The sequence below is a fragment of the Rosa chinensis genome, chromosome 5 (assembly GCF_002994745.2).
Source record: "Rosa chinensis cultivar Old Blush chromosome 5, RchiOBHm-V2, whole genome shotgun sequence".
Lineage (NCBI taxonomy): Eukaryota > Viridiplantae > Streptophyta > Magnoliopsida > Rosales > Rosaceae > Rosa > Rosa chinensis.
The window spans coordinates 74,967,286-74,988,538 of record NC_037092.1 but is presented as its reverse complement, the minus strand read 5'-3'; the positions used below and the strand labels follow the sequence as shown (position 1 = coordinate 74,988,538).

General features: G+C 45.4%; 1 non-coding gene across 1 annotated transcript; it reads left to right on the top strand.

Moving 5' to 3' along the window:
• Positions 1 to 1,071: 1,071 nt before the first annotated feature.
• Positions 1,072 to 1,178, top strand: LOC112168525. Its single transcript, XR_002924286.1, has one exon. It is a non-coding gene; the product is annotated as a small nucleolar RNA R71 (small nucleolar RNA).
• The last annotated feature ends 20,075 nt before the right edge of the window (positions 1,179 to 21,253 follow it).

The window sequence follows — 21,253 nt, the reverse complement described above, 5'->3', positions numbered from 1 at the left end:
ATTGGTCTCTCACTCAAATTGGTGGCTATTTGGCCCATTTGTATCTCTAATTTAGTCATGCTTTGTTGTAGACTTTGATACCCTTGAGCTAGTGAAGAGATGTTTTGCTTGGTCTCCACATTGGTAGAAGTTTGAACCTTGAGGAACTCACCCATCAATTCTTCAAAATTAGGCTTCTTTGGTTCACTTGGAGCTTGAATCGGCATGCCTTGAAGAATAGGTGGGGAATTGTAGCTCTCGCCTTGATTTGGACCTTGAAATGAGCTAGAATTACCTTGAAGCTTGCTACCACTATAGCCAATACCTTGTGTAAACCCGGGAAAGACATTTGGAGCTTGGAATCCTTGTGAAAAAGTGGCTTGACCATGAGAATGAGGCATATATGCTTGCTGCCCTTGTGAAGAAATAGGCATAAAATGAGTGTTTCCTTGGTGCACATTGCCATGGGGCATGCAATTGGATGATCCTTGGCCTTGGTTGCCTCCAAAGCCTTGCTTTCCTCCTTGGTGCATATTAGAAACTCCACCTTGATCTTTCCAAGAAAAATTGGGGTGATTTCTCCAACCGGGGTTATAAGTGTTGGAGTATGGATCATTTCTTGGGTTCCTTGGCACAAAACTACCCACTTGGTTAACATGCTCCTCCATAAATTCTGGATATTGAGAAGATAAATGGCACTCTTGAGTGGAATGTGCTAGGCTCTCACAAAGCAAACATGGTGTAGAAGTCGCCATCTTGACTTGTGCTTGAGGAGGGTTCCGGTTAACTTGATTTAGAAATTGGTCAATCTTGCCTTCTAACCTTTTGAATTCATGCATAGAAGGCCCGGTTGATGTCCCTTGAACCTCATAAATACCACCTCGGTTAGGTATACTCTCCTTGTTATGCACTTGCCGTCTCCTTATATCAAGATCATCCCATTGAAGGGAGTTGAGAGAAAGCTCCTCGTATGTGTCCCAAGCGGCATCCGGGAGTTTACTTGCAATAGTTCCACCACTAAAAGTGTCAACCCTTTGCCTTTGATCCGGCATCAATCCTCTATAGAACTTGTCCACAAGGAACCACTTCTCTAACCCATGGTGAGGACATGACATCTCCAAGTCCTTGAATCGCTCCCAACACTCATTAAAACTTTCTTGTGGGAGTTGTTGGAATGCAACAAGCTCATCTCTAACATTGGAAGTTCTTGAAGGAGGAAAATATTTTCCCAAGAAAGTTTCTTGCATCTCAACCCATGTGCGTATGGATCTAGGAGGCAACTTACTTAACCACTTCCTCGCATAGTCCTTGAGTGTGAAAGGGAACAATCTAAGCTTTAAACCATCGGGATTGAGACCATGTAGTTGAACGGTAGTACACACTTCTTCAAACTCCGCAATATGATCATAGGGATTATTTGAGGGCATGCCATGGAATATGGGTAGAATGCTCAAAGTACTTGGCTTGATCTCAAAATGATGCTCGCATGGAGGGAGCACAATACAAGAAGGATGATCAACAATTGTGGGACTAGTGTATTCCCTCATTGTCTTTCGCTCCCCCATGGTGTTTGTAGGTTGTGATCTTAATGGACTCGGTGAAAGGCTTCTTGGATGTACTCTTGGTCTAGGAGGTGCTCGCTTTCTTGGACGACCTCTTTGTCTCTTTGGAGTTTCACTCATGCACCTCGCAAAAATATGACCATGTAAGAAATACTCAAGAATTCACAAAATAAGCAACTTGAATCCAATTTCACGCTTCACAATGAATGGGGGATGTAATGAGATAAGGTAAGACAACAATTAAACAAGAAAATAAAATAAATTAAAGCAAAGAATAAGTGAAAAGCTAACAACTCAAGAAACTAACGACTAATTAGAAAATGTAATAAAAAAACTAGCAAACAAGTCAAGCAAAGTGACGATCGCTATCGATGCTCATGTCTTACATGTACTACAAAGTAATACAAGGCCCGTCACTTCGATAGAAATAACCACAATGTCTCAACAACAAATCACACAAGTAAAAAAGTAACAAAAATAAGCAAAGTAAAACAAACGATCACAATTTTTTTTATTTTTTTTTTTTTTTTTAAGCTACACACAAAAAGAAAAATTAACTACGACTAAGAAAATAATGCAAGTAACCTAACAACCTAAAACCAAGGGATTAGAGATATTACACTCTAATCCCCGGCAACGGCGCCATTTGATTTGATGCCTAAAATGCAACTTACGCGCAACAAGGACACGGTCATCAAAGAATTGGGAAATATTTAAATCCGGAAATATCATACCTCGGGGATCTTGAGCTAACTCAAATCCAATGGTTTATGGGTCACAAAAGTCACTTGCTAAACTAAAAGAAAAATTGTAAAATGGCTAAGTGAGACACCAAGTCTCACACATGCACGGCTTAGGTCTCCCGAAGCCAAAAAGTAGCCAAGAACTCACCAAAATAAATTGGTAGGCTCAAGGCCTTATGGTACTTACAATGAAAAATGTGAGCAAATATTTGGGGGAATTAATTTTTGGTTTTGGAAATTAAAAACTAGGAAATTAAAATTTGCAAAAAAGTAAAGTGCTAGAAATTTAAAGGTTTGTAAAACAATGGACAAAATTTGGGTACTAAGGCATCCACTCTAGCAATCATTTACCGTAACAACACAATTTTGGCACACAACAAAAGGGAAATGGCGCAATCCCTAACTCTAAGCCGGACTAGGGCCTTAGAGTGATAATGCAAATCCGGACTAGGGCATTCACATTCTCATAGTATAAAAATAATGTAAATCCGGGCTAGGGCATTCACATTCTCATCACACACACATTAAGACCGGACTAGGGCTCCTAACATGCGTAAAATGGCATTAAGTCAATTTTTAGAGACTAACAATTTGCTCATGACAACATACTCATTCATAAAATTAAGCCACTAATTAAATGAATTTCATGATGAGGGCAAGAACTAGTCATAAAATTGGCTAATTTCTATAACAAATTCCCATCGAAAATTACGCAAAGTCATAAACAAAAACCACAACACACTTTCATTAAGCACCAAAAATTAATGTCATTACATGGTAAAAATTGCTAGGGCATCAAGCCCTAGACCCAAATAAGAAACTACTCACAATCCATCAACATACCCACAAAGAAATTCATCAATTACAAGAAATTAAAGCAAGAAGAGAGTAAAGAAAAGAGAGAGACCAACACTAATCACAACAACACTAGAGAGTGAGCATGACTATCTTGGAATTACACTCTCTCTTGTACCTATAAATCTGGAATTATGAAGAATTGATGAACTTTGGGTGAGTGATGATGAAGAATAGTTGAGAGGAGAGTGAGTAATGGTAGAGAGAATAATGGGTAATCGAAGGAATGGTGGAGTGGTGTGATGGAGAAGGAGAGAGAGAGGAAGAGAGCTGCGGCTACTGTTCGGTGAATGTATATATATGGATAATTAGGTCGTGGTCAGTGCGAGGAAGAGAGAATATATGGTGGGATTAATTAAGGTTTGTGGCTGCAAATCACTGAGAGTGAGGAGGGAGATAGGACAGCCACGTGGCATCATGGGAGTGGCCAAGAAGGAAGGAAGAAATGGGCACGTGATGGCAGCAGACAAGCTTAATTGAAACCAAAGCTTAATCAAGTGTAAGGTTTAATTAAACTAAGGTCTAATTAAGTAAGGTGCTGCATGCTAATGGTTGGAGGCAACGTGCTTATTAATTAATCAAGCTAATGATTAATTAATACAACCTTTTATTTCTTTTCTGCAATTTTCTTCTACTCCTCTTCATCCACAATCTCGAATATTTCCATATATATTGTCAAGTGGCTAATCGGGTTTCGCTCTCAAACTTGCATTGACCATGGTTGATCGTGTCGACAACTTCGTCTTTTCGTCGGTAATCCTAATTAGCTTCATTTTCGCACCATTTCATCCGAAATTCACAAGTCCGCTTATTTACTACAAAATAAATAAAAATAGATTAATTACATTATAATTAACTTAAGGATTAACTAATTTCTAGTGTTTTAGATACAATTACATGCATAGAAATGCGTGTAATCAATTTGCCAAGTAGGTCAAGGCCCCACGTGGAATGGACCCATGGGCCAATGATGATTGACAGGGGTTCCACCGGAGCATGGGGAAGGTCAGTATATTGCTGACACTTGTGGCAAGACCTGGAGACTTTCCTGGCTTCGTCGCCGAGGGTGGGCCAGAAGTAGCCTTGTCGCATTGTGCTATTTGCCAAAGATCTGGCGCCGGAGTGCTTTCCACATTCCCCAGCGTGTATCATTGCAAGAACGACCTTTCACTCTTCTAAGGTCAGACATCGGAGGTTTGGATGGGTGAACCCCTGGCGGTAGAGTTTGCCATTCTGGATATTATAGCGGGTTGCTCTCCGCTTGAGTTGCCTTGCCTCGACCTTGTCGGTTGGCAGTGTTCCATTACGCTTGTACTCAATGATCTCATCCATCCTGCTTGGGTTTACCTCAATGTTGAAGATTTCCGCCAGGGTTTTGTGACGCTTGGCTTGTCAAGGCACTCCACCCTTGTGTCCGCCGGGCTTTAGTGTGGTTGGGCGGTTGCTAATCTTGCCAGCGAGTCAGCCTTGGCGTTCTTTTTTCTGGGGATCTGAGTGATGGTGTGGAACTTGAATTTTTTAGGAATGTCTTGATGGACTCTAGGTATGCCGCTAACTACGGGTCGTTGGCTTGAAAACTGTCGTTGACCTGGTTAACGACCAGCTGAGAGTTGCTGAATATGTTGACACTGTCAACCCCTGAGTTGATGGCGAGGAGTAAGCCGGCAATGAGTGCTTCATATTCCGCCATGTTGTTTGAGTCTTTGAAATTGAATTTTAACGCGTATTCCACATTCAGTCCCTCTGGCCCAGCCAAGATGACTCCGGTGCCGCAGGCCTTGGCACAAGCGGAGCCGTCCACGTGGAGGTTCCAATCTGACTATTGCTGGGGGGCTGGTTTCTCAGCGGTTACTGTTTCTGTGTTGTCCTCTGCCTCTAGGTTGAGTTCATCCAGCCGCTCAGTGAGCTCAGCAATGAAATCTGCCACCACCTGGCCTTTCATGGTTGTCCTTGGCTTGTAGTCAATGTCGAACTCGCTGAGCTCGATGGCCTATTTGCTGAGGCTGCCAGAGTGTTTAGGGTTTTGCATTACTTGCTTTAGCGGTTGGTTTGTTAAGACATGGATGGTATGGACCTGGAAGTATTGGCGGAGGCGTCTAGCAGTGACGATGAGTGCGAGAGCGAGCTTCTCCAGGGGGGATATCTCGTCTCTACCCCATTCATGCCCCTGCTAGCGTAGAATACTGGAAGCTCTTCCTGGCCCTCTCGTCCCACAATGGTGCAGCTAACTACTGATGGTGATACCACCAGGTAGATGTATAATACCTCCCCCTGTACAGGGATGGAAAGAAGTGGGACAGCTGTCAAGTATTCCTTCAAACTTTGGAACGCTGCCTCACAGTCTGGGGTCCAATCGATTTCTTTCTTGTGGGTCCTTTTCAAAACTTTGAAAAATGAGAGGCACCTGTCGGTGAGTCTAGAGATGAACCAAGAGAGGGCGGTTAGTTTGCCTTAGAGGCTCTGGACGTGCACCTTCCATTCCAGAGTCTTCAGGTTGAGAATGGCTTGCACCTTATCAGGATTGGCCTCTATGCCCCTTTCGCTAACGATGTAGCCCAGCAATTTGCTAGCGGTGACGCCAAAGAAACATTTTCTGGATTGAGGCGCATACCATAAGCCAATAGGATGGCGAATATGATTCTGAGGTTTACCACGTGCCCACTGGCCTTGATGCTTTTGACTAACATGTCGTCCACGTATACCTCTATGATTTTTCCGAGATACTCGGCGAACATGGCATTCATCAACCACTAATACGTTGCACCGGCGTTCTTCAAACCGAAGGGCATGACATTGTAACAGTATAGGCCCTTGTCGGTAGTGAAGGTGGTGCATTCCTTGTTGCCGGGGTGCATCTTAATCTGGTTATAGCCGGAGAAGGAGTCCATCATGCTGAGTAACTAGTGTACAGCGGTTGCATCGACCAGTTGATCAATGCGGGGTAGCGGGAAGCTATCCCTGGGACATGCCTTGTTAAGAGCCTTGTAGTCTACGCACATTCGCCATTTTCCGCTAGGTTTCTTGACCATGACCAGGTTGGAGATCCACCGAGGATAATTGATCTGGCGGATCAATCTGATGCCCTGGATCTTGGCGACCTCTTCCCCTATAGCACGATATCTTTCTTCATTGAAGGCCCTTCGCTGCTGCTTCACAGGGTAGAAGGATGGTTTGATGCTCAACTTATGTGTTATGATCTCAGGGGAGATGCCCAGCATATCAACGTAGGACCATGCAAAGACGGCAGCGTTGTCACGTAGGAATTGTGTGAGTTCAGCAGCTACCTCTAGGGCCAGCTGAGCGCCGATGTGGACCATCCACTCAGGGTGCTCGTCGGAGATGCTGATAACCCTCAAAGATGTTTCTGGGTTGACAGGCTCCTTTTGGACATATTTCTCCTCGTCATCCCGATGGTCCTTAAAAATGCTTTGTGCCGGTGCATGGTTTCCTACTGTTAGGATTTTGTGGCAGCGTGTCGACCATGCCACAGTCGTTGAATAGCACTCCAGTGCCAGCTATTGGCTTCCTCTCACATAGCCTGTGTTGTTGGGCGTGGGAAACTTCATGAGGAGCATGTAACCGGCGATGATGCACTTAAGTTTGTTAAGTGCCGGTCGACCAATGATGGCGTTGTACGAACTGAAACAGTCGACCACAATGAACTCTGCATGAATTTCCAACGTACATGGGCTAGTGCTGATGACTAGGCGCATGTAATCAGAACCTAGCGGCTGTGTGACATCGCCGGAGTAGCTGAGCAGGGGCTCATGATCTTGAAACAATTTTCTGTTCCGCTGGAGTTGGTTGTAGCAGCTATTGAAGATGACATTGACAGCGGATCTGCTGTCAACCAGAACCCTTCCCACTGACCACTTGTCGAGCATGGCGTCGATCAAGAATGGGTCGTCGTGGGGTAAGTGCACCCCTCGCTCTTTCTCCTCTGAAGGTAACTGGTTCCCAACCGGACTTTAGGAGCTTGGCGGATCTCTCGTAGCGGATGTTGCAAACTTCTTTGAGATGGTTAGCACGTGCATAACGCTTTCTTGCCCTATGAGACATGCCGGTGATTGGAGCACCGCCGTCGATGGTGTTGATGCGGCGCATGGGTTCGATGTTGGCCACTACGGGTAGCGGTTGGCGCACCTTGAATTGTTCCATCTTGCCATCACGGTACAAAGTCTCAATAGCGGTTTTGAGAGCATTGCAGTTGTTGGTGTTGTGACCACTGTTCTCCTGGTATTTGCACCACTTGCTGGTGTTCCTGGGCTTCCCCACCCTGGGGTCTTTTCTTGGGGGTGGTGGTGGGATCTGGTCCTTGCATTGGTCGTATATCTCCTCATACGAGGCTGTGAGGACCGTGAACACTCCGTACCGCTGGAAGGACTCCGTCTGTTTGTTACGGTTATCCCCGTGGGATGAGCGGTTGCCCTTGTTGTAATGCTGGTCCTTCTGTCGCTTGCTCTGGTAGTTGCCTTGTTTCCACTCTCTCTTCTTGTTAGTGGGCAGCATAGCGAAGGTTTTGTTAGCGGTCTCCTGATGGCTGGAGGAGGGATGAGTGGACTTTGCAGATGTTGGCGGTGATGGTGGGGTTTCTCCATATGTGATGAATTCTGCCTGTGCATGGATGACTGCCTCGCTCATGACGTGGTCGTACGCTGCATTTGGATGATTGTAATTGAGATGATAGAGAAATGGTCCCTTTAGGAGTCCTTGCTTGAAGGCTGCCAATGCCATTGTTCTATCAAGATCGCGGCACTAAGATGCTGCCGCTAGCCACCTGGTGACGAATGCCTTTAGTGTTTCCTCTGTGCCTTGCTTGACGTTGAATAGTTGAGTAGTATTGTGGTGTCCAGCGGACAGTAGGATGAATTGAGAGAGAAAAGCGTGTGATAGTGCGTGGAATGAGTAGATGGATCCCAGCGGGCATTCAAAGAACCAGCTCAGTGCCTCACTATCCAACGTTTCGCTGAACAAGTGGCAGAGGGTGGCGTCATCAAATCCCTTGTTGTTAGTGACTTTTTTGAAGGTGTCCATGTGGACAAAAGGGTCCGTCATGCCGTTGTAATGTGACATCTTTGGTGTCTTTGCATGTGCTGGTCTGACGGCCTGCAGGATTCTAGCGGTGAATGGTCCTGGCCTGGATGCAAAGAGCGGGTTTGGAATTGGCGCTGGGGCGCTTGTCTCCACTCGGATTAGCCTTTGCTCTAATTGCTGCATCCTTTCCAGGATTAGGGCGGTTGCATCGCTAGCGGGTCCCACCTGGAGATTCCACTGGGCCACCTCTCCTCTGGAGACAGGTGGATTACCCTCAGTTCTAGCCCTAGCCGCCGAGCGGATGGTGTTCGGTTGCAACTCCGCTTCATGTTCCATCATTAGGAGGGGCGGGGGTGGTGGACCCATCCCCAATAGTTCTGGTGGGTTCGTTGGTATTGGGTCGACTATGTTTGGTGCTCCGCGATTGCTCGCTCTGCGCTGGGCTATCGTTTGCCTCCAGCGCCCTCTTTAACTCGTCTAATTTTGACATCAGCGTCGCCACCTACTTTTGGGTGGGATGGGGGTTGGCGAATTGATCCGCTTGCTCTTCAGAGTTTCCCCCGCTACCGTTAGTCATGGTGATTGTTGTGGTGGGATGGCCTTTTGCTCAAGGATTCCCACAGATGGCGCCAATGTTGATGCTTAAGGTTTGAAGAGTGGCCCAAGCCTTTGGATAACGCTGATCCGATGGGCGGATCGTTACTTGCAATGTTTCAGAGCTTTCGCTACCTGTCAAGTGAAATACAAAGCGGCGTCAGAGGGAGATCACGCTAGGCGGTCTTTTCTTCTCCGATGCCTAAGTTAGTCAATGTATTTGTGTTAACAGAATAACAGTAGGTGAGTAGTAAATGCGTAATTAATAAGGAGAGAGGAGAGAACCTTTTATAGATGGGGAAGAGGCTGATCTCTTCCATTTTTCAATGTGGGACTGATATGCTTCAATTCCCAGCTTCTGCAGCTTTTGATGCCATCTTGACGCGGCGCGTCGGCGGTGATCTGGGGGCGAGCCGGGGCTCGGGCAGTAGCCTGCTTGGTGGTGATTCCGTAGGTCATACAGTTGGCCGTAGTTGGTACCGCTGGTGTTAACATGAGCGTGGCTCTTTTGTAGCTAATTATGCTTGCAAATGCTCATGTAAGTACATATACCTCTTGTACATACATGGTGTCTGCCGGCCATAATCAGCACTCATACCAAACCACTTCACTTTGTCGAAATGGCCTTGACGGTATGACCCCCCAGAACACAGCAAGCCAACCTTTACCGACAAACCAGTTCCAGGCCGAAACATACCTCGACACGCCGACACGCGCCACCCAAAGTCATCCCTGCAGAAAGGACCAAAAATCATCAGATTGAAGCATGTCAATCCCGCATCGAAAACAAGACTGAGATAACTCACTATTCCACCTTTAAAAGGTCCGCTTCTCTCTCTTCATTCTTTACACATTTAATAGCTACCAATCGCTACTTTGTCAACATAAACACATTGTCTAACTTTAGCATCGGAGGAGCGAAGATCACCAACCGCGGTCTCTCCTCTTGACGCCATTGTATTTCTCTTAACAGATAGCGGAACTTTGCGAACTCACAACATATCTGAAGATTGGACCCTGGTCCGCGTTATCGGAAGTTGACACCTTGTGACGGTATTTTGAGCATTAACATTGGCGTCTTCTGTGGAAATCCTTTGAACTAAAGGCCACTCCCCCATAATCTACCATGGCTAGTGGTAGTGGAAATGGCGTTGGCGATCAGACAAACCAATCCGTCAACCTTCAACCCACGAACCCTGATAATCCAACAATTGCCGTTAATCGCGAACTGTTCACCACACCGATCAACACTGATGGTTGACCCCCTAACACCCCCTAGGTACCCCTAACACAATACGTTGTGGAGAACCAAGCCGGCGCTAGCCATCAAGCACCAAGCCGAGACCTCGCTGCCATGTTGGAACTAGCTTTAGCGGACCTGCACGAAATAAACAGGGAGCGGGAAAAAGAACGAAAGGAGAAGGCGAAAGCTCAAAACTAAGTGGCGACACTATTATCAAAGTTTAACGAACTAAAGAAGGTGCTAGGAACAAATGCAAACCTGGCCCAAAGCGAACATTTGCAAAGGGCAAGGCTCAGCCCAAGCACATGGACAAGGGCAGCGCCGGCATCAATAATCCAAATGGATATTGCTTTGAACTAGGGCTGTCACTCGGTCGGTTCGAATCTGTTATAGGTATTACCAACTTCAAAACCAAAGCTTTCGGTTTCAAAATTGAGTTACCAATTACCAACCAAAATTTTCGGTTGTTAATCATATCTGCCAAATTCGGTATTTCGGTTTTCGGTATTACCAATTTTAGAACAACTAATTCTTTGTAATATAAATTTTAATGAACAAAATTAGGTTTTTCAATTTTATAACTGTAAACTTTGTATTCATCTACTAATCATAGCTTTCTTTTGTATATATAACATCAAATTTTATCTATTTTCAATAAAACTAGGTTATTTAACCATTTTGGACTAGGTTACTCAAAATACATGTAGTATTAATTATGTAGTATATTGAGTAATGTTCATACTATTATGAAAACTTTTATGTTTATTTCTTAATATACATGTATGTGTATTGAAAACCATAGTATATAAAGCTAATATTTAGATAATCGGTAAATTCGGTGTTTACCAAAACCAAACCAGCTTTTTCGGTAATTTTCGATTTCGGTTTTATCGGTTTCGGTTACCGAAAAGTTGGTTTATCAAACCTAAAATATCGGTTGGTATTCGGTCGGTTTGGTAATTACCAAACCAAGTGGCAGCCCTACGTTTGAACCCACCTGAACTGGCGGGATTAGGGCCAACCCCACCACCATAGTTGGTGCAGGAGCAGGTAACGGTCTCACTGCCGCAATATGATAACTCATTTAGCGCAAGCCAATAGAAGGGAATGGGAAACATGCCAACCCCCCGACAACAAATTTTGGTACCAAATCAACCACTTCCCAGGCATACTGTCTATACCACCACCTTGATCCTAGAAAAAAAGCGGGAACTAGAAGAAAAGTTAATTAGAGCTGAAACAAGCACACCTACTGCCAACTCAAAACCCGCTCTTTGTGGCACGGCCAGGCCCATTTACTGCCAAAATTTTGCAAACCGTCAGATCAACATATGCTAGAACTCCTAAGATCGCCCAATTTGGCGGTTTCACAGATCCACTTGTCCACATGGACATGTCAAGAAGGTAACCAACAACAAAGGCTTCGATGATGCGACTCTTTGTCACCTATTCAGCGAAACGTTGGATGGTGAGGTAATGAGCTGGTTCTTTGAATGCCCCCCAGGCTCTATGGACTCACTCTCAGCCTTATCAAATGCATTCTTGTCACGTTTCATCCTCATGACGGACGAGTATCACAGCTCAAGCCAATTGCTCATCATCAAGCAAGGTACTGATGAATGGTTAAAAGCATTTGTCACAAGATAGAGGACCGCTACATCAAGATCTCGGGATCTAGACAAAACAATGGTTCTAGCAGCCTTCAAGCAAGGGTTCCTCAAGGCGAACTTCTCTTACCACCTTAACTACAATTGCCCAAATGCCAGATACAACCACGTCATGAGTGAGGCGATCTTACATGCCTAAGCAGAGTACAGTGCTTATGGCGCCACCCCACAACCACCGCAAACTCCACAAAAGACATCCCAGCCTTCCACATCCCAACAAGGTAACACCACCACCACCTCAAATATCACCACACCACCAAATGACAAGAAGAGGGAATGGCAATAGGTTAACTACCAAGATAAGCGGCAAAGAGACCAACAATACCACAACAAGGGCAACAGATCTTTTCACATTGATCGCGACGACAACAGCAACAATATGCCCGCCGCAAACCCTCAAAAGTTTGAAGTATTCATGGTATTGACAGAGTCGTATAAAGAAATCTATGATTAGTGCAAGGATTAAATTCCGCCACCACCCCCAAGAAAATACCCCAGAACAGGAAAGACCATAAACACTGGCAAATGGTGTAAACACCATGAGGATAGCGGCCATAGCACCAACGATTGCAATGCCCTCAAAACCATAATCGAATCGCTATACCGTGACCGAAAGTTAGAGCAGTACAAGGTTAGACAACCGGCATCCGTCGTTGCCAACATTAAACCAATGCTTCTGATCAACAACATTGACGGTGACGCTTTCATCGGCAACATGTCACATAGAGCAAGAAAACGCTATGAACGTGCTAACCACCCAAAAGAGGTATTCAACATCTGTTATGATCGATCCGCCAAGATAGCCAAAACTGGCTGGGACCCAATCATTTTCTGTGAAGAGGAAGAGAGGGCTATTCACTCACCCCATGATGACCTATTTCTGATTGATGTAATCCTCGACAAGTAGTCCGTCGGCCCGGTGTTAGCAGACAGCAGATCCGTCATAAATGTCATATTTAATGGCTGTTACAAGCAACTGCAACGCAACCGAAAACTCCTACAAGACCACGAGCTACGACTCAGTTTCTCCAGTGACATGACTCAACCTCTAGGGTCTGACTACATGCCCCTATCCATCTAGGCAACCCTATGTACAACGGAGATACACACTGAGTTTATTATGGTAGACTGCTTCAGCATGTACAATGCTATCATCGGTCGTCCCGCCCTCAACAAGCTCAAGTGCAACATAGCAGGGTACATGCTGCTCATGAAGTTCCCCACCCCCAATGGCACTGGCTCTGTCATGGGAAGTCAGTTGGTTGCACGGGAGTGGTACTCAACAACAGTGGCAAGGTCAAAAAACCGCCATGAAATTCTAACAGTAGGCAATACACCACAGTTGACGGACAAAATTGATGACCCCAGGGATGATGAGAAAAGGTACTTCAAGAAGGAGCTCGTCAACCTGGAGACATCACTCTGTGTTGTGAACATCTTCAATGAACACCCAAAAAGAACTGTACGCATTGGAGCCCAACTATCCCCTGAGATAACGGCAGAGCTCACTCAATTTCTAAAGGAAAATGTTGCAGTCTTTGTATGGTCATACGGCGACATGCCAGGAATCTCTCCCGACATAATTACACACAAGCTCAGCATCAAGCCATCTTTCTACCCCGTCAAGCAGAAACGATGGGCCTTTGACGAAGAAAGATATCGGGCCATCAGGGAAGAAGTAACCAAGTTGCAAGATATAGGTTTCATCCGCCAAGTTAACTATCCACAATGGATCTCCAACGTGGTGATGGTGAAGAAGCCTAATGGGAAGTGGCGGATGTGCATTGACTTCAAAGGCTTGATTAGGGCATGCCCCAAGGAAGCTTCTCGCTACCACACATCAACCAATTAATTGACGCTACAGCAGGTCATGAACTACTTAGCATGATGGGTGCCTTCTTTGGCTACATTCAAATAAAGATGCACCCTGGAGACCAGGAATGCACAACGTTCACCACCGACAAAGGCTTATACTGTTATAATGTCATGTCATTCGGCCTCAAAAATGCTTGAGCTACATACCAACGATTGATGAACGCAATGTTTGTGGAGCACCTGGGTAATATCATCGAGGTGTATGTCGATGACATGCTCGTCAAAAGTATAAAGGCGGTCAGCCATGTAGCTAACCTCCGCATCATATTCGCCATACTGCAGGCATATGGCATACGTCTAAACCTGGAAAAGTGTTTCTTTGGGGTGGATCACAGCTAGCAAGTTCCTTAGGTACATTTTCAGTGAACGAGGAATTGAGGCCAAACCTGACAAGATACAAGCAATTATAAACATGAAATCTCTAGAGAAGAAGGTTGACGTGCAAAGCTTGCAAGGAAAGTTAATGGCCCTTTCTCGATTCATCTCCAAACTCACAGACAAATGCCTACCATTCTTCAAGACAATGAAGCGATCACATTGTAAGGTGGTAGATTGGACTCTTGACTGTCAGGAGGATCAAGGTCTCAAGGAATACTTGGCCTCTGTCCCGCTACTTTCAATCCCAGTACAAAGCGAGATACTCTACATCTACTTAGCAGTGTCCAAATCAGCTGTCAGCTACGCCATTGTATTCAGAGAAGCTACGGAAGAATTGCTGGTCTTCTATGCCGGTAGAGGCATGAATGGAGCTGAAACTAGATACTCGCCACTTGGCTAGCACTGGCATTCCTATTGGCCACTAGAAGGTTGCGGCAGTACTTCCAAGCCCACACAATCCATGTCCTCACAAACCAACCTCTAAAGCAAGTGCTACAGAGCCCTGAACACTCAGGACGCCTCAGCAAGTGGGCAATAAAACTCAACGAGTTCGATATAGAGTACAAGCCAAGAACCGCCATCAGAGGTCAGGCTATGGCTGAGTTTATAGCGGAGCTGACCGAGCAACAGCCAGAACAAGCAAACGATATGACATCGGAGGTCAACACTCAACAACATGAGGCCACGCCAACTGAAACACCATCAAAGTGGAACCTCTTTGTAGATGGCTCGTCTTGCGCAAAAGCATGTGGCGCTGACATCATCTTAACAGGACCGGGGGGACTTAATGTTGAGTACGCCCTTAAGTTTAACTTCAAAGTCTCCAACAATATTGCAGAATATGAGGCACTCATTACAGGACCGCTGTTGGCCATTGACTACAAGGCAAAAAGTGTCGACATCTTTAGCGACTTACAACTGGTAGTCAACCAAGTCAGCGACATCTTTCGAGTTAAGGATAAACAATTGGCGGCATATCTAGGGTACGCCAAGATCCTACTCGGCAAATTCAGTTTCTTCAACATCACCCAAATACCTCAAGAGAAGAACACCAAGGCAAACTCCCTGGCTCGCCTAGCAACGACCTAACCACATCATAGCCCAACCAACACTTAGGTGGAGACTAGACAAACCTAGCATCATAAAAACTCTGGCGGAAATTTACACAGTTGATATAAGCCCAAATTGGATGGATGAAATACTCAAGTACAAACGTGACGACACATTACCATCCGACAAGGTCAAAGCAAGATGACTTGTGCGAAGGGCAACACGCTATAACATCCAAAATGGCAAGCTTTACCGCTAAGGATTCACACATCCCAACCTAAAGTGTTTGACGACAGAAGAGGGAAGACAAGTTTTAGCAAAAATACACGGTGGAGAATACGACAACCACTCAGGCGCCAGATCACTCGCCAACCGCACCATGCGTCAGGGATACTTTTGGCCATCATTGGGAGATGATGCCAAAGAAATATCACGGCCATGTCATAAATACTAGCAATATGTAGACCTGCCACATGCACCAGCAGAACCACTATCCATCATTACCGGATCATGGATCCACTCCACATGGGGACTGGATATTGTCGGAAAATTGCAAACCGCCAAAGGTCAGTTCAAGTACATAATCGTGACCATTGATTACGACAACAAGTGGATCGAGGCTGAACTGTTAACAGCCATCACAACCCCCAAAGTACAGCATTTCCTCTGGAAAAACATTTACTATCGCTATGGAGTCCCCGATAATCATCACCAACAATGGAATATAGTTTAACAATGAGGAAATCATCAGTTTCACTGCCAAACTAGGCACCAAGATGATCTTTGCATTTGTAGCACACCCCGAAACCAATGGACAAGATGAGGTCGCCAACAAAATTATCAAGAAGCTGCTTAAAAAAGAATTTGGAGGACAAGAAAGGTCTATGGGCTGAAAAGCTCCTGGAGTTTCTATGGGCCATCAGGACAACACCAACATCCGCCAACGATGAAACCCCTTTCTGCATGATGTTCGGCACATAAGCAGTCCTCCCCATCGAGGTAACCCAACCTACGGCCAGAGTAAACGGTTACAACACCATGACAAACGTTGAAGGTGTCAACCTCAACAAGGATCTACTCGAAGAAAAATGAGACAGTGCACAATTGCACAATTTGCAAAATAAGCAGTGTGTGTCGCATTTTCACAACACTCTTGTTAAGGCCATGAACCTCCAACTTGGAGATTGGGTAATGAAGGAAGTCATTCCACCACCTAAAGCACTCCGCCCAACTTGGGAAGGACTTTACCAAATTGTAGAAGTGGTGAGTCCCGACACATGCTACTTAAAGAACAAGGAAGGCGTCATATCCACCCATCCTTGGAACATTGAATATCTCCGCTACTACTACAAACTACGCTCAGAGCATCTTCATTTAGCTAATTTTTGCAAAGCTTAGATAAGAAAAGCTACCCTACGGGTACACATATTTTTGTAAGCACTGGTTCTACCCAGTCGTCAATGAAACGAGGAATTATTAAAACCATTGTCCCACACATGCACCCAAAAAAAATAAAAAACTCAAGTCTGGTCACGCCAACACCTTTCGCATGTAAAACAGGCAAGGACAATATGTGCAATTAGCGGACCAATCTCAATTCTTGTCATGTTCCATTGACATACAAAAATACGCATTCCGAAAAAAACACTTAGCGGATAAACATTCATCATACGCAAGAGAACAAAAGAAGTATCACATTCAAAAGGAAAGTTGGGACTCCCCAACCAAAATTTTCCATATTTTTCAACACAGAGCATCTACACAACCACAATGTTACCAAAAAAAAAAACTAAACTAAACTACTGACAACTCTACTCCTGAGAATCCTCATCAACATGCGGGGAGGAACCTGAAGCACAATCACTGCGGCTACGCTTCTGAACAGGTTGACGAATAGTTCCTTTCCTCTTCTCAGCTTTACCTGTCGCCATTGGAGTCTTAGGATTACCGTCGAACCTGACGTCATCCTCCCCGGAAGAACTACTTCCTTCATCGCGATCAGAGGACTCGGCTTATGAAGACTCGTCATCCCCATACTCCTCAACATCTTTGCCTTCCAAGGGACTTGGCGGAGCTTGGTCGGCGACAATCTTGTCAAAATTCAAATACCCTTTCTCCTCAAGCTCCTGATAGTTAGCAGCGGCACCTTGCCTACCGGCATTTGTCAAAAGCTCCATAAACTCAGCAGACTTTTTGAAGGCCTCCACTACTTCCAAGCCAACCCTTGTTTTCTCATCCTCCACCATCTTCGCCACTTCCTCCCGCCTAGCAGACTGGAAGTCCGCCAACTCCTTTTCTTTTACGTAAATGCCTCTTGCAGTTGGGAGATAGTATCCTCCCTATCAACTTTCTCCATTTTCAGAGCCACCAACTCGGAGTTCAAGTTGGAGACGGTGGTGGTATCGATGATAGTTTTGTCAACCGCATGCTTGAACTTTTCCTAAACATCAAGGAGGGCCCCATCGAGCTTGGCAATGTTCCCCTCAGTTATTTTATTTTTCTCTCTCTCTCTGCCGCCAAGTCATGTTGCCCTTGCAGAAACTCTTGCTTCAACTTACGCTCCTGCGACGAACCCTGATAGAGGTAAAGCTCGTGGGCACCCTTCAAAATAAGGTCCAAAGATGTTTCCATCTTTGATGCCTCCACAGGCCAAGAAACTCTCCCCTTGCCGCCAAAACCAAGTCGCTCGCACACCTTGTATAGAAAACCCTGTTGACCAGCGGGCACACTCTGAACCAGCCCAAGAACAGGATTGTCGGAAACAAACCTGCCTCCCCCGGAACCTTGACTACCACCAGCAGCAACATTCTTTTCAGTAATCTTGACCCTTTTCTCATGGTCAAGGGGAATGACCGAGGCGCCAACTTTCCTCTTCTGCAAAACAGACGATTGCCCTTCAGATTGACCAATGGCGCTATCGCCAAAACCCAAACTCTCAACAATGCTTTCACGAGCATCTTTCCCGTCATGTTTGGTCCCTTCTTTCTCCACCTTAATCTTCTTTTTCTTCTCTTTCTCAACATCATTCTTCTTCTTTACATCCTTATTACCATCTTTATCCGCCACATCTTGTTCTCTAAGGACAGTTGTAGTCTTCTCTTGAGACTTGCCTGCAGGAACTTCCAGAACCAACCCAGTCTGCTCATTTTCTTGCTCAGCCTTATCGCCACATCTTTCTCTTTGCCACCAATTTTTTTCTTCCTCAACTTTGCACTATTGGAATGCAGGGGAGCTCCCATAGTCTTCGTCGTTACCACCCTTGACTTAGGGTCAACGATCTTCTTGCGCACCTTGGCAGACTTGACAATCATGAAGTTAACATAATCTTTAATCCCGTCAAGATCCGCCATTGCTTTCTTCAAAACTTTGTCGGTCCTCTTGTTTGTTCGAATTGCCTCTATAACAAGTAAAAAATCACGATTCAGGCAACGACAACAACACAACAAAGTACAAAGGTCCAGTGACAAGCGCCACTTACTAGGCTCACGAGTAAGAGCCAAGCGAATTAGCAGTGACCAGTGTGACAGAACACGAAGATCAAGGCAGTTCTTGTTCGTCTAGCAGTAGTGCACACGACACACTTGTTATTGTTTGATGTCCGTCAACTTCAGTCTCCAACCCTCTGCAAACACACAGGCAAGTAATCAAATAACGAGGCAAATACAGTAGTCAAAGGTGACGTCAGATTCAACAACAAACACAAAAGAGACACTCAATGCAAAATTATATCCCAAGTGATCAACAACAACCTTTTATCACTTGAAACTTCGACGGAACCCTGAATCGCGGTGCCCTGGCCCCTTTTGGCCTCTTGTCATATTCCCAACCTAACTTGGCAACACACATGGTGGCCCTCCATATCATAGAAGAGTCAGGAATGTATTCCAGAAGTTTGGGAGCGACAGGCCGACGAGTTAGTTTCACGGTGGCACCGCACTTCTTTCTCTCGTTATACGTCAACTCGTAAAATAACTAAACCTCTGCCACTGTAGGGAATTTGCACCCGATAATTTCCATAAGGCAGACATAGCCAACAACATCTTCCATATATTTATAGAACCTGGCCAACTGCAATATTTAGCTCATACAGCAGGTATTGCAAACTCGGAAGCAGCGGCAATTTCACATAGTGATGGAGGATGGCTTCGTGAATGGCGGCACAACCCTCCGCTAAGTTTGGAGCCTTCTCATCCTTTTGAACGGCCACAGCATCACAATACCAGGTAGCCGAAACTATTCTCTCAGTTTATTTATTTTCCGCCATGACATAGTAGAAGTGGGCTCTTCCACCCCGGTGCTGTCACTAAGGGTCCAGGAGAAGTTGGTAGGCCGAGAACTTTGCACCCCCGCTTTGATGTCAACTTCTTCATCAATTTGGCTTGAAACACCGACACTATCCTCACTAACGTCCGTCGATGTTACGTCCTCTCTCTGCCGGACAACCTCGTGTTCTTCACTTCTTGGCGGCACCATTCGTGGCGGAGAGATTGTTTGCAATGGAATTAAATCTAGCGGCTCTTTAAACCTACCCCTTGCATAATGATGCAACGAGTCAATAAATCCCCTCTTCGATAAGTTAAGGGACGATACGACAGACGCCGAGCCTTCGCTGCTTGAAATATTGATAACGGCTGGCATGCCCCACAAAGGCTCTAACCTAGAAGTTAACAGTCAAGTTATATCTAAACCTACCCTATGCTATTAGTCACAAGAACTCACTCAAGAACACAATCGTTCAAAACCCAGACAAAAACCCAACAAAATCCCAGAAAACCAAAACTTCTCAAACCCTCAAACACAACACACATCAAACCACAAACATATCTTTACGACCCCTACGAAGCACATACATTTACCAAAAAGAAAATTCAGCCAGGAACACAAAATCTCATAAAAAGAAAGCATACCTCAGAAACTTGGCAAAGTGAAGAGTGAAGAAGAGCACCACAACAAAAAAAGCAAAACTAAATCGATCTCTGTCTCTATCCACTCGATCTCTACGCCTCTACACGATCTTTTATTTTTTTCCTCTCAACTCGATCTCTGTTTCTCTAAGCGAAGAAGACAAAGGAGAGTTAGAAGAATAAGGCAAAGTGAGGGAAACTAGGCCTTGTTTCCCCCTTAAATACGAATTCCCTTGACAAATCTCCACCGTCGACGAAAAGTAACCGCCCTGCAAGATCACACCACGTACCCTCACTAACTGAGACGTCGCCTCAGTAAAATCCACAAAATCATAAATGTCACATTTATGGCGAAATGACAAATGCTAGGAAGCGACACACCCACGCACGCCATGCCAGTCAAAAATTCCTACGTGTCACCTACCTTGTCAGAAGATCACTCCGAATCTTAAAGAAAACTCAAAATTCAAAAGGCCACTGCCAGTCAAGGCGGCTTGCCGTTAATGAGCATCATTTTCCGACAACAACACTGCCTCTCCGCTAAGGTTACGCAATGAAAGTCCACCTTTAAGAAGCCAATATTCCAGAAAAATAGGCTCACCGCCAACATCCTAGTTTCACAGCTAACATCCTATTTTCACCAACAACTTTTGAACCACCAACACAATTGTTTGTCGATAACGAACCTCCTCGCAGTAAACCAGTTTCATTCCCGGTTCACACCCAGTTTCCCGACATCATCACTCCATCCGCCAAAAGGCAGCATAGCCATAATAACCGACATAGTCCATACTTAAAGGGGAGGTATCCAGCAATGGACACCCCTACTTATTATCAGTACACCGATCCCTACGAGGCAGTGCAGTCAAGTTTTTCTCCTCTGGGAAAGAGTAAGGAACGCGTTAACATAGCCCACGGTAACCACTAATCAGGCCATTAAACCCCTGACACTAGGGCACCAGAAGAGTGGGATCACTACCCACCGCCACATGTTGTCAAGCAGCTCCCCTCAGCAAACAATCACCCGACCAAATGGAGATCTTTCTTAGCCGGGGAGTAGGGGACTCCCTGGAGGGCCTAGCATGGGCCCACCCAAAAGGGCAAAAGCGCTCACTCATATGAAGTCCATGGTTGACGACGCACTTGCACTGATTACGCCCGACATGTAACCTAAGGTTTTGACTTAGCGGTAATAACTCCCCAACCAAGAAATCTCTCCTTGACTGGAGACTTGGGGGACTTGTATATACATGGTATCTGCCGGCCATAATCAGCACTCATACCAGACTACCTCACTTTGTCGAAATGGCCTTGACGGTATGACCCTGGGAACACAGCAATCCAACCTTCACCGACAAACCAGTTCCAG